Source organism: Palaemon carinicauda, chromosome 8 (assembly GCF_036898095.1).
Source record: "Palaemon carinicauda isolate YSFRI2023 chromosome 8, ASM3689809v2, whole genome shotgun sequence".
In the NCBI taxonomy this organism is placed as follows: Eukaryota; Metazoa; Arthropoda; class Malacostraca; order Decapoda; family Palaemonidae; genus Palaemon; species Palaemon carinicauda.
In genome coordinates this window covers 133,445,563-133,462,316 of record NC_090732.1, presented here as the reverse complement: position 1 = coordinate 133,462,316, position 16,754 = coordinate 133,445,563, and the positions used below count along the sequence as shown (strand labels likewise).

General features: G+C 41.6%; 1 long non-coding RNA gene across 1 annotated transcript in view; it reads right to left on the bottom strand.

Moving 5' to 3' along the window:
* Positions 1-16,754, bottom strand: part of LOC137645949 (uncharacterized) — a 200,837-nt gene that overhangs the window by 13,940 nt on the left and 170,143 nt on the right. The gene's annotated exons all lie outside the window — the stretch shown is intronic.

The window sequence follows — 16,754 nt, the reverse complement described above, 5'->3', positions numbered from 1 at the left end:
GCATGAAAGCAGGAGGCGCAGCAAGAACATGCGTCTGGCAGGGTGGACTGCGCATCGGAGGTGGAGCTCTCACAGGTGGAGGGTGGGAGCAGGCAGCCGCAGTATCTGCTGAGCGCACAACCTCGGCGGGTTGTAGGTTAAAAGGCTACATTGTCAACCTTCCAGCATGATACTCCTGTATGAAGGAGCAAGCTGAGACTGTATAGTCTGCAGCATGGACCACTAGGGTCTATGAAAGACAACAACAAACGGAGCTACTGTCCGTTGAGACTGAGGGTCTAAAACAGCTGGTGCGGCAACAGACGGAGTTACTGCCTGTTGCGGTACCACCTTGCCTCTCTGGGAGGTGTGCAGTTGTCGTACTGCAGCAAGTCCGAACTGACCCAGTGCCAATGGCTACACCTAGGAGTTGGACTTGCGCGGAAGGGACCGACTTGCACTTAAAAGCTGCAAGATTTGGTCCATAGTTTCTGCGAGAAACCTCTTCCGCAGACGAGGAATAAATGGGCTCTCTCGTCTTTTTTGTGGGTGGGGTGATCACGTCGGCTACGTGAGTGGGTACACCCGAAACCACGGAGGGAAACGTCTGTTCGTCGATCAAGGCCTGATGAACCCATAAGTCCTTCGACGTTACTTCTCCCCTGGGCTTGGGAGCTTGTAAGAGGTCCCAGACTAGGCGAACAACTGGCACGAACAGACGAACCCTCGAACGCAACACTGTAACACTTTGAGCTTATCACTTTATCACTTTTGAATTTCTGTTTGCACTTATTTCACTGAACTCGAAACTTTAAGTGGTTTGTACCTGAAACACGCAATTCTATCCTTCATTAAAAGTTAGTAATTGCGAAAACAGTATTACAATGTAACAGAAAAACATAATGAAAGATAAAAAATTCAGTGGCTGGAAAAGAGACTAAACACTAGATCAAATAAACTACGTTTAAAATCTCTCACTGCATAAAGCCTGGGAACAAGAATAAAACTCTAGAAACGTTTACCTTCTTCCCCTAAAGAGACTAGGGAGAAGAGCAAAAACGATAACAACGTTACCCGCTTGAACGAAACGTTTATCCTCCTCTCTCTCCCTCCGTCTCTATCTCTCTCTCTCTCTCTCTTGACATAGAACCCGAGAGATGAGCCCAATTATATATATCGTTAAAACATATTGTTAAAGGAAAAAAACTGAAAGATTTCCCAAATAAAAAGTTCCTTTATTAGAATTAAAACCATTTAAGCTAAGAAAGAATGAACAAAACGCTAGAATCGGTTTACTCTTACTGCAACGTGAAACCGTGAATACTCTCTCTCTATCGTAACGATAGAGCGCAAGTTGAACGTTCTGAACGTCAACAACTGCGGAGACAAAACAAAACGTTAGTTCAACTTTTAAAAACAGTACGAGACTATCAAAGAGATTCTTTCAAAAACATAAAATAGCATAAAATCTTAACAGGTAAAAACGATATGACGGGCTCAATGTTAATTAACTTCGGTTCCAAGAAAAGACCGCCTACTATTAGGAAAGGTCGCATATAAACAAACATAAAAATCAATTTTAATAAGTTTATAATAAAAGGAAGTTAATCGAAGAGGCCTGTAAAAGGCGGAGAGATATAAAATAAATCTATAACTTTGTTAAGCAAAATTAAGAAAGAGAGTCTATACTCTCTTCGACACCAACACTTCCGTCTAAGGGAAGGGTCGGCCATTTAAAAGTGAAAGAGAGTTCATACTCTCTTCGTCACCAAAATTAAATCAAATTAATTCCAAAAACTTGCTAAGCTAATGTTAAAGCTTCCTGAATAGCGAAGGCTAAACTCTAGAGCAAATACATCACCAAATCGTGAACAATAACTCCAGAATCAACAGCGTATCCAAGTAGGTCTAGCCGGTGGCACGACAGAGGAAAAATTGAGGTGGTGTTGACAAGAAGTACTGGAGTACCTGACCACAGATGGCGCTGTTGTGTACACCCCCACCTGTATAGCGATCGCTGGCGTATCCCGACCGTAGATTTCTGTCGGGCAACAGAGTTGACAGCTACATGATCATCGGGTAAGATTAATATTGAAAAAGATGAGTTTCACACGTCAAATCAGGATATCAGTTTATTTGACATCAGCCAAGGTTGCAAGTTGATACCTTAGCAAGTGAAATTGATCGATTGATTCTTAACATTAAAATGACATAGCAGGAACAATGATTATTAACTGCTACAATATTTGCCTGCATTGACCTATTTACCCAGCCATATGGCCCAAATTAATCAATCTAAATGTTTTATTACCATGAATGCTGACAAGTCTCCCCGGTTTTAAATACTCGTAATAGGAATAGAATACCGGTAGGTAAGAATTGCCAAATGGATTTCTCTTTAGATCAAGATTTCATAAGAAACTTTATAAACTGGATAAACTTTTATAAAAAGAAACTAGGGAAAACTTGGGTGAACAGCAAATGTCTTCCATCCAGGAAAATTACTTTCAAAATAATGATAGAAGTTAATTAAAATCATGTATTACAGTTTCCAGCGATATAAATTCGGTAGAAAATTAATTTTTATTATTGTTTACCCTTTGTAACATATATTATTTACAATAAGACTATTGAAGTCAGTCTGTTTTTAAGGAAAAATGGCTGCAAACTTAGCAAGTTTTAGTTCCTCTATATTACAATAAAGGAATACTTGATGTGCTTACAATAACGTTTACCCTAGAATAAGAGGATCTTTATGTTAATCAAAATGTAGTACATGTATGATTTACTTTTCAGTGAACTTCCTTATCAGCCAAATTAGAAATATTTATAAGCTGGCCATGAAATGGACAATAGTAAATTGTTAGAACAATTTATATTTTTTCTAGTAATATAGACCCAGATTCTTTTATATCATGGAGTACTTTAGTGTGAAGTGGAAACGGTCGTATAATCATCAAAAAATATAGTTAGGTAAGGAAAGGTGGGTATGGTATCTCCCCCACTTCTCTGACTGAGTCAAACCACTTTTGACCTTCAGTCTCAGGACTGACGGAAAGTCATCTGCAGAAGCCTGGAGACTGGTTGGCCCGAGATAGTGCCTGTAAGGAGGCTTTGGCAGTGAAGTAACCACTGGTTGGCCTGAAATACTGCCTGTAAGAAGGCTTTGGCAGTAAAGTAACCACTGGTTGGCCTGAGATACTGCCTGTAAGGAGGCTTTGGCAGTAAAGTAACCACTAGTTGGCCTAAGATACTGCCTGTAAGGAGGCTTTGGCAGTAAATTAACCATTAGTTGGCCAGAGATACTGCCTGTAAGGAGGCTTTGGCAGTGAAGTAACCACTGGTTGGCCTGAGATACTGCCCGTAAGGAAGCTGTGGCAGTGAAGTCCATGAACATTAAGTTTAAAGTAGACTTGATCTAGTAGGTAGCTGGCGTAAAAGGAGCAACTGCTACCCCATGGCTATGCTTCATAATAACTGACCTTGGCAGTAATGCTCACAGGATGAGCTATGTTGCCCTCTCCAAGAGCACAAAAATGGTCTCTAGAAGTATGGTGGGACTTATGAGATTTCCTCTTGCATGGCTTATTCTTCTTCTTCTTGTGAGAAGAAGAAACATCCAAAGAAGACAAGTCATAGAAGAATGAGCTGGTAGATCAGGCAGAAGAGGAGAAAACTTTCTTCTCATTTTCCTTATCAGTTAGTCTGCCCTCCAGAACTACCATCAAAAGTGACAAGTTTTGTGTAACTGACAATAACAGTGCTCCCAAGAGGGAGAAAGCTACTAGAACTTCTGCAGGAATGAGGCTGGGACTTGCAATATTCCATAGAGAGAAGTATGTCAACCAAACATACACTAACAAACAAGAAAAGAGAAAAATATCCAAGTTACTCATTCAGGTAAGTGAATGAGTCCTTCCTCCCCCCATCAATTTTCTCAGAAGAGTTGTCTTGTAAAATATCATTCTATAGTCAGATTCATCTACTTAAAACTACTTCTAGCTTCTTTGTAGCCTTTGACATAGAACAAACATTCATAGAATACAGTGGATAAATACTTTAGTCAAGGAAGAGGTAATTCACTTTTATCTTTGATGAAAATTCAAGGAAAAGGTCAATGAAGTAGATGTATTAAGACAACATGCAGAATAGTAAGAAACAGATGCAGTCGGAAGGGAAATTGTAATATGCTCCAGTTTAAGTCCAGAATGCTTTAGTGTAAGTCTGGAATATGCTACAGTGTAAGTAGAGGAAATGGGGTTAGCTTGTAAATGAAAGTTTTTACCATTATGGTAGTCTGACACGAATTCTTACACTCACCCAGTCCTACACTCAAATAATAGTAAAATTTGTAATAATCTAGTCTAGTGCAAAAAGAAATAAATAGTTATGAAACATGAATGCTGCAATAGGAAACATGAATTTTTCTTTCTTCAATTTCTAAGAATTAAAAACCTAAAACTAATTTTGTTCCCTCTGCCGATATTTCCTTTAAACACTATATTTTTCCATAAAATATCTCATTTTAACAATATAAACTACTGTATTGTTTAATTAGAAATAATCACTTAGTATGATTCCCTAATGAGTAATGATGCACAATATGGCCCAAATATATATTTTGGTGATTTTGATCATGGAAAACCCCATCATAGAATATGTACATAAACTGTATCATTTTGTAAGCTTTCCAGGTGTCTTAAGGACAGTTGCAAATTTCACTATGGATTTTTGTGAGCCATCAGTGTCTTCTTGAAATATTTTCTGATATACTTAATTTGGGAATATATGTTTGTCCAGATAGTATTATTGAAATGAGAAGATAGTGGGGCAAAATTTCTTGGATTACTTGTCAGTATAGAGTTGATGGAATAACAAGATGAAGAATAGATTAAAATACTGTATATCAATCATTATCTGGTTGAATCAGATTTTCAAATAGAAGGTAGTTTCAGTGAGAGAAGGTTTTAAAGTATGGCTATAAATTTAGTGGACACAGGACACACATGAGTATAATAAGATGAAAGAAAAATTTGTAAATTATGAGTAGAAGATAGAATAGTATGAAAGGCACTGAAGTGAAAGAAGTTTGGAAGAGTAATCAAAATTCCTTTGGAGTGTTTTTTTTTTTTTATAATATTGTATATGCAGGATGAATAATGGTAGTAGAGAAGGAAAATGAAGAATATTTCTGATATACAGTACTTGAATGTCTGATGAGATTGTAAAGAGACACAATCTAGAAAATTAATAAAGTGGTCAAGAAAAGGAAGAAAGAGGAAAAGTACTAAAAATAAGGGAGTAATTCTGGGCAAGTCCTATAGAGCGAAATATTGCACTGGTGAGTATTAATTGTAGAAATAAAAGAATGGAAGTGGTTATATCAATTTGAGAATATTTGTGGAGGTGGCTGTTGAGAATGTGATGGTTAAAAAGGAGAATGGGTGCAGGAGCTAATGAAATAACAAGTGAGATACAGTAATATAGTGATGATATTGGGACCAAGTTGTTGATTAGGCTGTTTGAAATGTCTCAGGACTCCTAGTGCTCCTACTTTTCCAATTTTTCAGACCTCTCCGACTTTGTAATTCTTTTTCTATTTATTTAGGTTTCTACTAAAAATCATTTAAAGGAGAAAAAATTATTCTTTTTATAACAAAATAAAAATATGCTTCTTCTTTGCCCCAATAGAAATCTCTACTGGGGCAAAGAAGAAGAAGCATATACCCATTAAAATGAGAGATGGACCTCTTAAAATAACATATGAAGAAAGGCAACGTTGGATGGAACACTTAAATGAGGTCATGAATAAGACATATAAAGGGAATAATTTGATCGATATACCAGAAGCTGAGGAAGACCTTGGTGTGCCCATGAATGAATTCTGTGCGTTTGAAGTCAAAGCTATCATTAAAAATGATATGATGCAATAAATGCCGAGATGAAATTGGCCGAAAATGAAGTGACGCCCAGAATACTTTCAAGATTATTTTGTAGAATGTGGAGTGAAGAGGCAAAACCTGATGAATAGGAGCTAGGCGGGTTAGTGAAAATGAGAAAAAAGGAGACCTGACTGATGGCAATAATTACATTGGCATCACACTTACGTCAGTTGTCATGAAAATATATATTATGCTCATTCTGAAGAGACTAAAGAGAAAGATTTGATGAAAAGCTTATCGGTGAAATAAGCAGTATTTAGAAAAGGTAGTTGTACTGACCAAATTTCCATTTTAAGACATGTGGTACATTAATGTGTAGAATATAGAAATTCACTTTTGATGACATTTTAGAACTATGAAAAAGGCTTTGATAGTGTGCACCAGCCTATTTTGTGGAGATTCCTGCATTATTTTTGGAGTTCCTCTTAAATATGTAAATTGGATTCACTCTATTCATTAACATACCAAGTGCAAAGATAATATTAATGGAGTCCTCTCAAGGGAATGTGTTGTCATCTATGTTGTTCATCCTCCTCATGGATTTTGTAATGCATAGAACAGGTGGGGATGATGGAGAAGGATTGGACTGGATTGGTAAAAGGAAATTAGCTGACCTAGAGTATGCTGATGACAATGTCCTTATTAGCAGAACAAAGCAGGACTTGCAAAGCTTGCTTACCAGAATGCATGAAATATCACATGAGATTGGGCTCAATATAAATAGAAGAAAGACATAGATGATGAGAACGGAATATGCAATGGAAGATGAAATATCATTGGAAGGAGAAAGGATTAATGAGATGGAATCATTTAAATATTTAGGAACTATGGTCTCAAATACAGGATCTATAGAATTAGAGTTTAATGAAATATTGAAAAAAAGCAAATGAGACAATGGCTAGGCTAAGTAAAATCTGGAAATCAAATGCCCTTAGGACTAAACATAGCCCCAAAGGTATTCACAAAGCTAGCGGACACGATCGTCCAGCACCTACGCTCCGAAGGAGTACAAGTAGTAGCATACCTGGGCGATTGGCAGGTGCGGGCAGCATACAAGACTACTTGTCTGCAAGCGGCCGGAAAGGTGATCCAGTTCCTGGAACACCTAGGCTTCGAGATCAATCGCTAGAAGTCTCGCCTTTCTCCAGCTCACAAGTTTCAATGGTTAGGAATCCATGGGAACTTGCAGTCACACCACCTCTCCATTCTATTAAAGAAGAGGAGAGAAATAGCAGCATCTATCAAGAGACTAATCCAACACAAGAGGATTTCAAGATGCCAACGGGAAAGAGTACTGGGCTCTCTCCAGTTCGCAGTAGTGACAGACCCAGTGCTAGAAGCACAGCCAAAGGATGCGCCAGGAGTCTGGAGAAGATACACATCAAACGCTCAAAGAGATCAACAAGGTTGACACCGACCCGATTGCGCACGCTATTAAGGCCGTGGTCAACGAATAAGAGCCTAGCACAGACAATTCTTTTGCAACCACCACACACATCAGTGGTGATACACACGGAAGCCTCCCTGGAAGAATGGGGAGGCCATTCGCATGAAATGAAAGGGCAAGAAATTGATCATTCCAGTTCAAAAAACCTTCACATCAACATCTTGGAGGCTATGACAGTCCTCCTGACGTTGAGGAGACTATCGCCTCGCAGAACAGTCCACATCAGACTGGCCGTCAACAACGAGGTGATAGTAATATGTCTAAATCGGCAAGGCTCGAGTTCACCTCACATTAATCACGTGATGTTAGCCATCTTCCGCCTGGCAAGGAAGAGAAGATGGAGGCCGATAGAGACAGAATGATCCCTAGACACAGACTCAATCTCCTTTATTTTTGATAAAAGTCCCGGAACTGCACATCGACCTCTTCGCAACGAGCAATAACAAGAAACTACCTCATTATGTAGCCCCCTACGCGAACCTTAAGCAGAAGCGATAAACTGGAACGGATGGAATCGAATTTATCTGTTTCCACCAACAAATCTCCTGCTAAAAGTCCTCGACAAGCTAAGATCCTATAGAGGAACAGGTCCTGTAAAGGCCCCCAAATGGCCCAAAAACAATTGGTTTCCTCTAGTTCTAGAATTGAAACTAGCTGTTCCCTCTGCCGTACCCAGTTTTATCCAAACTGGTGCAGAAGTCGACTATTACATTTCACCCTCGAGAACCAACAACCTACATCTCATGGTTTTTTCGCCCTAGCAGCGAACAAAAAGTTTGGGATCTCGAAGAATGAGGCTGACTTCATTGTAGAGTACAAGTAAAGTCCAACCAGGAGACAATGTGAATTGTCTTGGAAGAGAGGGTAACCCTTGCGAAAAGAAGGGGACCAAAAGAAAATTTCAACAGGTTTCTGTCTCTCTTTCCTCTTTTACCTACTTGAACAAGGCCTGACTTCCACTACGATAACTAGACCTCTTCTATATGCCTTTGAGACGGACCTCATAAGTGAAACCTTCTTTAAGGTGCCAAACCATGCACTAGACGCAAGCCAGCAACCCATCAAAAGCCCATTACATGGTCGTTGGTCAAAGTCTTGCACTATGCGTCGAACCTAATCAAGGAGGATTATACTCTAAAGGAACTAACACAGAAGTCAATTTTCTGTTCGCAATAGCCTTGGGGGCTAGAGTTAGTGAAATATTGGCCCTATCAGGGATGTAGGCCAAATTCAGTTCACAGAAGAGGGAGAACTGAACCTTTTCCCCGATCCTACTTATCTCGTCAAAAATGAGCTGCCCACCAAAAGGTGGTATCCTTGGAGAATCTGCCCACTGAAGGAAGATGTCTCTCTATGCCCAGTAGAGTATCTTAAGGTCTATCTTCGTAGAACTTCAGACTTCAAAGAAGGACAGCTCTTCCGAGGCGAAACCTCAGGATCAAAATCTATGCCTAAAATAACTGAGAGCAATGTTCACCTTATTCGCAGAGTGGATCCTGACAGCTCACCCGCAGGTCATGATCCTAAGAAAATTGCTTCTTCACGGAACTTCTTCCAACACTATACAAAGCAAGTACATGAAATAAAACATGTTGTGGTGGCATCGGGTAGTTAAAAAAACCGTTGTCTAAGCACTGCGATGAACATTGAACTGCTTTGGGACTTTCCAGTGCATCAGGTGCGTGGGTACATTTACCCTCGAGTGCAAATCACAACGATGATTAACATACTGTTCCACATAGGTGCATATCTGACCAATAACACCAGTGCCGAGTGAACATTGCGTCACAATGTTCATGCATTTCCAAAATCTGTACGAATCAGTCAGATTTGGTTTCACATCTCCATTGAGTGGCATCATTTCGATGAAATTACATATTTTTCGACAAGAGAAAATATGGACCCTCATGTGTTTTCAATGCCGGATCAGATTCATACCTGATTGTTATTACATTTGATAATCTAGTTACAGGGCAAAATACTAAACATATTGGCGTCTTATTGCTGCTATCTCAGTTACAGATGAATAAAGGGATTTTGACGAAGGAAAAATCTTTTTCTGGGGAGAGACCTGTGGCGCCCGGTGAAAAGTCCTTCTTGTATGTCTTTTCTGATAAAAACCTTCCAATTATACCAGAGAAAGAAAAAGCATGGAATGCTGAGGTTACAACCCTCGCGCGAGCACCTTTTGGGTGTCGTGTATAAAGCAAAGGCGCGTGAAATCCACTATTCACAGGTTGTCTTCCATTTAGTTAATTCCTTCGCCAAAGGGATGGGCCGATACAGAGGCCCTAGACACACCCCCATCGCCGCACCACCCACGCCACGACGCGAGCGCCATCTGAACAACATCCTTCTTTTTGGAATACAAAGTGTTGAATCGTTTTGTTGTGCTCTCGGTCTTTTTTATCAATCGTGGATTTATTTTGTCATGTCCGAAGCTCCATCTTCACACATTCCAATGTTAAGTACCATAGTATAAAGCATACTAGAGTTTTAATTAAACCCTAGAAGAGCCCAACTTGAAATCAGAGTACAGATTTCCAAGGAATTAGAAGGGAAATCTCTGAGATTTATCGTCCGTCCCTGAGGAGATACAAACTTTGAATTCTTATAATCGAAGTCGACACTTTCCCTGCAGGGGGCAGGAAGCCCTAAGCTAGTTCCAAGCTCAGTGGATATGACAAATAATGGTAATGTCATATATAAAGGTCTAGGAGACCATATAAGGAACTCATTCAAAGTAAAGGCACTTATACAAACCCACAGATATAGTACTTTCAAGTTAATTCTCTGGTAAGCTTCCATTAGGACGACATGGCTGAGCCCAAAAAAGGGATTTTGACGAAGGAAAAATCTATTTCTGGCAAGGAACCTGTGTCGCTCCGTGAAATGCTCCTCTAGCACCATTTCTAAGGGATAGTTATTGCTAAATATACCAGAGAAAAAAAGGATGCATGGAATGCCATGAATAAACCCAGCTCGCTCAATCTATGAGTGTCGGTATAGTAAACTGGGGCGTGATAGAACCACAACCATAGGTCCCTCACCAATTAGACCTCTCCCTCATCAACATCCCCCGGAACAACGAGGTGCCGTTCTACACCCGTCTGCTGCCTCCTACTACGACTATCCTTCCCCACCCTACATCTCCCCACCCCCTTAACTCATTCCTCCATAGCACCAGCGTTGGTCAGACATGCTTTGCTTTGCTCTGTGTTGTTTTGTGTTTTTGAAGATGTCCGATGTTTTAGAGATCCCTGCTCCCAACTTAAGTATTATATTTGTCTGTTTAGGATTTCTAGGTAGCGACACTCATTTAATCTTTTACAGTGTTGGGTTTTTTTAATTTTATCATCCAAAAAACGGATTTTGAGCAAAGCAAAAAATCTACTTTTGGGTGAGATAGCAATGTCGTCATGATGGACCCACCCTTCTTTCTTAAAATGACCCCACCCAGACCTACTCAATCTGCAGCTATTCCTGCTTAAATGCAACAAGGAATAATGCTCCGTAGTAGTAAAGGCAGGGGGTCCACCGGGTACCTTGATAACGGCTCCCCTTCGTTCGTCACTCTTACCCTCAAAGAGTAAAATCTATTCAGGGTGAAGGTTGCTATGTGTCGTATCAAAAAATACGTCCCCTGATATTATGCGATATCCTTAAAGATATATTAAGGATACTCGCACCAGGAGTTAGAATTCTGGAGACTATGGTTAATTTTCTTTGAGTATCACTGTAGCTAAATATCCCTTAGAAAGCTGCCATCAGAATGACGTGGCTATCTCACCCAAAAATAGATTTTTCGCTTTGCTCAAAATCCGTCGATTAGTGCCGTTATTTTTAGTTTATAGTAGGCTTTCATCTAATGTTTATAAATATTTGTGTAAACAATCACCAAAGTAAGTGCTATCTAGAGACGAAAGCCTCATCGCGCTCCCATGACCAAAACAATCTTTCATTTAATTGGAAGTTTCGAATGCTTTGGGGGGGAGGGGAGTAATGTTATATAAAACTGATGATTGATTGATTTAAAGTTTTCAGGCATCCTGACATCTAAGGTAATTGACGCCGGATAAAACTGATGAATAACTCTGCCCTTTCATAAAGCAGGTTTGTCATCAGATTTCTTGATAATAAGAATACAGAATACTGAATGAGCGTGGTAATGATTTTGGTTATTTATTTATACATCTTTATAATTGTCATGATGCCAGATAACCTTGTTAATTCATATATTCATTATAACTTTCAATCTGTTCAGTACTTACAAGTATCTTTGCTCTTCTTTTAACAGTAACAATAAATGCCAATGAAAAAAAAATCCATAGTATCATATAGATATAATAACAATAACAATGATGCTAATAACAAAAAAAAATTAACAGTAACAATAAATGACAATGAAAAAAAAAATCCATAGTATCATATCGATATACAATAAGAGAAATACACACTACTCGATAGTAATAATTACAAATGCTGATCAGTAACATGTAAAAGCATACGTAACAATACTCTTGTACCAACCGTGTGTCACTCGATTGTACATAGTAACGACATTTCATTTTGCGTATACTGTACAGTGATACCTCGGTACTCGACCATAATCCGTTCGGGATCAGTGTTCGACCACCGATTTGTTCGAGTATATACCGAAACCTTTTTCCCATAAGAAATAATGGTATTTATTTTTATACGTTCCTACGCATTCCAAAATGCCCAAAATATTAATAAAACGTGTTCCAAAACAACAATAATTATTTAAATGTGTACGAATGTCCTATAGGTCACACCACGCCAAGCTTAGTCAATCATGTTCACACAGTTGAGGATGCTGAAGTGATCCTTCCAGAATTCCAAGGTCAACTGTGTATCACTAGTCACCTCAAAACACTTTTGGAAAAGGGCCTTGGTATACAGTTCTTTAAAGTTTGAAATGACCTGTTGGTCGATGGGCTGGAGTATGGGAGTAGTATTGGGGGGGCAGGAATTTAATCTTGATAAAACTGTACTCTCCTTTTAAGTCTTTCTCTAGACCTGGATGGTGTGCAGGAGCATTGTCCATCACCAGAAGACAGTTCAATGGCAAGTTCTTTTCAGTCAGGTATGCCTTAACCTGGGGGGCAAACACTTCATTGATCCACTCACTAAAGAATTGTTTTGTGACCCAAGATTTAGTGTTAGCGTGCCACATAACTGACAGTGCACTTTTCAAAATATTGTTTCTTTTGAAGACCTGGGGGTTGTCCGAATGGTACACTAACAAGGGTTTAATCTTGCAATCGCCACTAGCATTGGCACACAGCAGCGTCAGTCTATCTTTCATTGGCTTGCGACCTGGCATCTTTGTCTCATCCTTGGTAATGTAGGTATTGGCCGGCATTTTCTTCCAAAATAACCCGGTCTCATCGCAATTGAAGACTTGCTGCGGGATAAAATTTTGTTCCTTAATGTATCAGTCGAATTCGCCAATGTATTTTTCAGCCGCCACTTGATCCGAACTGGCTGGCTCCCCATGCCTAGTCACGCGGTGAATACCAGTTCTCTTCTGGAATTTCTCGAACCAGCCCCTGCTTGCTTTATAAGTAAATGACGAATCACTTTCACTACTATTGCCACTTTTCTTCACCAATTCTTCATAAATATGAAGAGCTTTCTTGCAAATGAAAGCTTCACTTATACTTTCCCCGGCCAACTGCTTTTCTTTAATAAATATAAGGAGCAACTTTTCCATTTCCTCAATTATTTGTGGCCTTTGCTTACTAATTGCTGTCACTCCCTGTGGAACATTAGCTTTCTTTATCACTTCCTTATTTTTCAAAAAGGTCGAAATGGTCGACTTCGCCATGCCATACTGTAAGGCTAGATCAGACACTCGTACACCATTCTCGTATTTCGCATTAATTTTCTTCTTTAACACGATCATTGTTCTCACTATTTTCCTCTTATCCTTCCCTTTATCACTAACTTTCTTGGGGCCCATTATTATCCTAAAAAAAAAGGGCAATAAAACACACTAAATCACAATAAATTCTCAACACGTGTTGTCAAACTGATGATCTCTCTTGAAATGATGCTACCCGACCAGGCGAGAGTAGCCGCTCATCTCACTCGGCCACGCGTTCGGCTGTGTTCGAGTTCCGATTTTTTGTTCGAACACCGCAGCAAAAATTACTCGAATTTTTGGGTCGAACACCGATTTGTTCAAATTTAGAGTCGTTCGACTAACGAAGTATCACTGTATATTATGCTTGTATCTTCGCTCTCCCCTCGCACTAAAAAGAACCTGAAATAACATGTATGTTTTTCTCACCGTTAACTGTTAAACGGTGTGGTATCAGTTGAATAGGAAATTTCCTGTTGCATAGAAGCTGAAATAATGTCTGTTTTTCTCACTGTTAACTGTTAACCGGTACGGTGTCGGTTGAACAAGAAATTTCCTGTTGCATTGAGTTTTTGTATATAAAGCCGAGTGCCTGTAATAAAGTGACTCAGATGCTTTCATCCTGTCTTTGAGTCACAACCTTCTCTCGTCTCGTCACATTGGTGACCCCGGAAATCGACTCGCTTCTCCCGCCTTCCACCCACCCTTGCCCCTCCGTCGTTGGTACTATGGCGGACTCTATGGAAGTTGGCACTGCGGCTGCCCCATTGAAACTTTCGTCATTCGCCAGCGGAGAGGCGTTTGCTTGGTTTCAGCGTGCAGAAGTCCAGTTTCGCATCAAGGGTGTGACTCGCTCAACCACCAAAGCAGATTATGTTCTCGCGGCGATACCCGAGGACACCTTCCCAGAAATATTCGACTGGCTTTGTGAACAAGGAGACACCCCACTAGCATATGACGCCATCAAAACATACCTTCTGCAGCAATACTCGCCGTCGCCAGCCGTCCGTATAGCAAAGCTTTTTCAGCTCTCTCAACAACCGTTGGGGGACCAAAGTGCTTCGCTCGCCCTCAGGGAAATGACCACTATTGCTCGCCTGCAACCTGCCACAGACAGCTCTCCTCGTGAGGTGAACCTACTTCGTGCCCTTTAGATACGCCGTTTCCCCGAATCTGTACGCGCTGCCATACCGGACGTCGATAGTTTACCCATAAAGGACTTGATGACCAAAGCCAACGCCCTTATGGACAGCCACTTCAAGACCTCCATCAACGCCTCCACTCCTGACGAAGAGGACGCTTATTCAACATCAACCAAAGCTGACGTGAATGCCGTAAGACATATACGCCTACCCCGTGACCTGCCGAAGCGGCGACAAAGCCACCCACTACCTACCACTCGCTCGCGCCCCAACCAACGACTTCTACAGCCACTTACTGCCTCCCATCCGCTGCAGTTTTGCTAATACCACACTAGATTCGGGGCAACCACGAAAAAATGTGCCAAGGATTGTCAGTGACAAAAAAACGTGTAAGTAGGCCATCGCTTGTGGCGGTGGCCTCCCGTGCTTCTAATCTTTTCTTTTTACATGATGCAGGAACGGGCATGCGATTTTTGGTAGACACGGGTGCTTGTCGTTCTCTTTTGCCAAGAAGGGAACTCCTCAGGACACGACGTAGTCTGTCTACGTCTGCCGATGTACACTTGGTAGCTGCCAACGGATCTGCAATACCCACCTACGGTTACGAGAACCTCACATTATCGTTTGGAAACGGTAAATTTAATTGGAAGTTTCTCGTTGATGACGTCACATTGCCAATCCTTGGTGCGGATTTCCTCTCTCATTTCCACCTTCTGGTCAATGTCGCCCACCGACGCTTGGTCAACGCAGACTCGTACTTATCGACACCTCTTCAACCCGGCCCCTCTAACCTTGCTCTCCACATCAGCGCAACCACGGATGCCTACGCCCACCTCCTTACATCGTACCCGGAAGTTTCCCGTCCAGAACTTTGCCAAACGCCCAGGGCTCCTGCCAAGCACGGTATTTATCACCGTATCAAGACGACGGGACCCCAAGTCTTTGCAAAATTCAGACATCTGGCACTGGAACGATTGGCAGCCGCCAAACAGATGTTCGCCGAAATGGAGGAAATGGGCCTTTGCCAAAAGGCCTCCAGCCCATGGTCGTCTCCCTTACACATCGTTCGGAAGAAAAACGGCTCCCTCCGTCCGTGAGGGGATTACAGGCGCCTGAACATGCAAACAGAACCGGATCACTACCACCCCCAAACATCGCCGACGTGACCTCCTACCTGCACAAAGCGAAAGGTTTTCTCTACGCTCGACCTCCTGAAGGGGTATTATCAGGTGCCTATGAACCCAGAGGACATTCCCAAGACTGCCATCACCACTCAGTTTCGTACATACACCTTCAATTACTCCTGTTTTGGCTTTCGTAATGCTAGGGCCACTTTTCAACATCTCATGGATGGCATCTTGGGGGAATTCCCCTTCTGTGTACGTTATGTGGACGACATACTCGTGGTCTCTTCCTCAAAAGAGGAAAACTTCCGTCACCTGTGCATCGTGCTCGACCGCCTGCAACAAAACGACCTTGTAGTCCGGTACGACAAGTGTACCTTAGGCGCCAACGAAGTGTCGTTCTTAGGGCACCGTATCACTCCTGAAGGAGTCCATCCCCTTCCTGAGAAGGTAGCAGCCGTTCAGGACTTCCCCGCTCCCACGACCGTCAAAGCTCTGCAGGAATTCTTAGGCATGATCAAATATTATCACCGTTTTCTGCCAGCCATTGCCGCCACTCTTGCTCCCCTCTACGCCTCCCTCAAGGGCATGCCAAAGGACCTGAAGTGGGGTCCCCTTCAAGAACCGGCCTTCTGCAATGCAAAGAAGGTCCTATCAACCGCTGCGGCTCTCACTTTTCCTATCACACATGCCCCTCTCCTTCTCTCCACCGATGCCAGCGAAGTTGCTATTGGTGCAGTACTCGAGCAGGTGGTTAATGGCTCGCCCCGCCCAGTGACCTTCTTCAGCAGAAAACTGTCCAAGACAGAAACGGGTTATTCTACCTTCGATCGCGAATTGCTGGCGTTGCACTTGGCTGTCCGTCACTTTCGCCATTTCTTAGAAGGTACGCCCTTTGTTATTCGCACAGACTACATAACTCTGGTGCATGCCTTCACTTGACATTCTGACGCCGACATCTCTCTGCCGTGGCTGAATACAATTGCACCCTTCAATATGTCCCTGGGAAAATGAATCCCATTGCCGATGCCCTGTCAAGAAACACGTTGGCTGCTGTTCAACTGGGATTGGATTACAATGCTTTGGCTGAAGCCCAACGCCAGGATCCAGAGTATCAAGCATGTAGGACATCCTGCACGTCCCTCCGTTGGGAAGACTTCCCCCTTGAAGACTCCAACACCACCCTCCTCTGTGACGTCAGTACTGGTAGACCACGACCTTGGATTTCTGGTC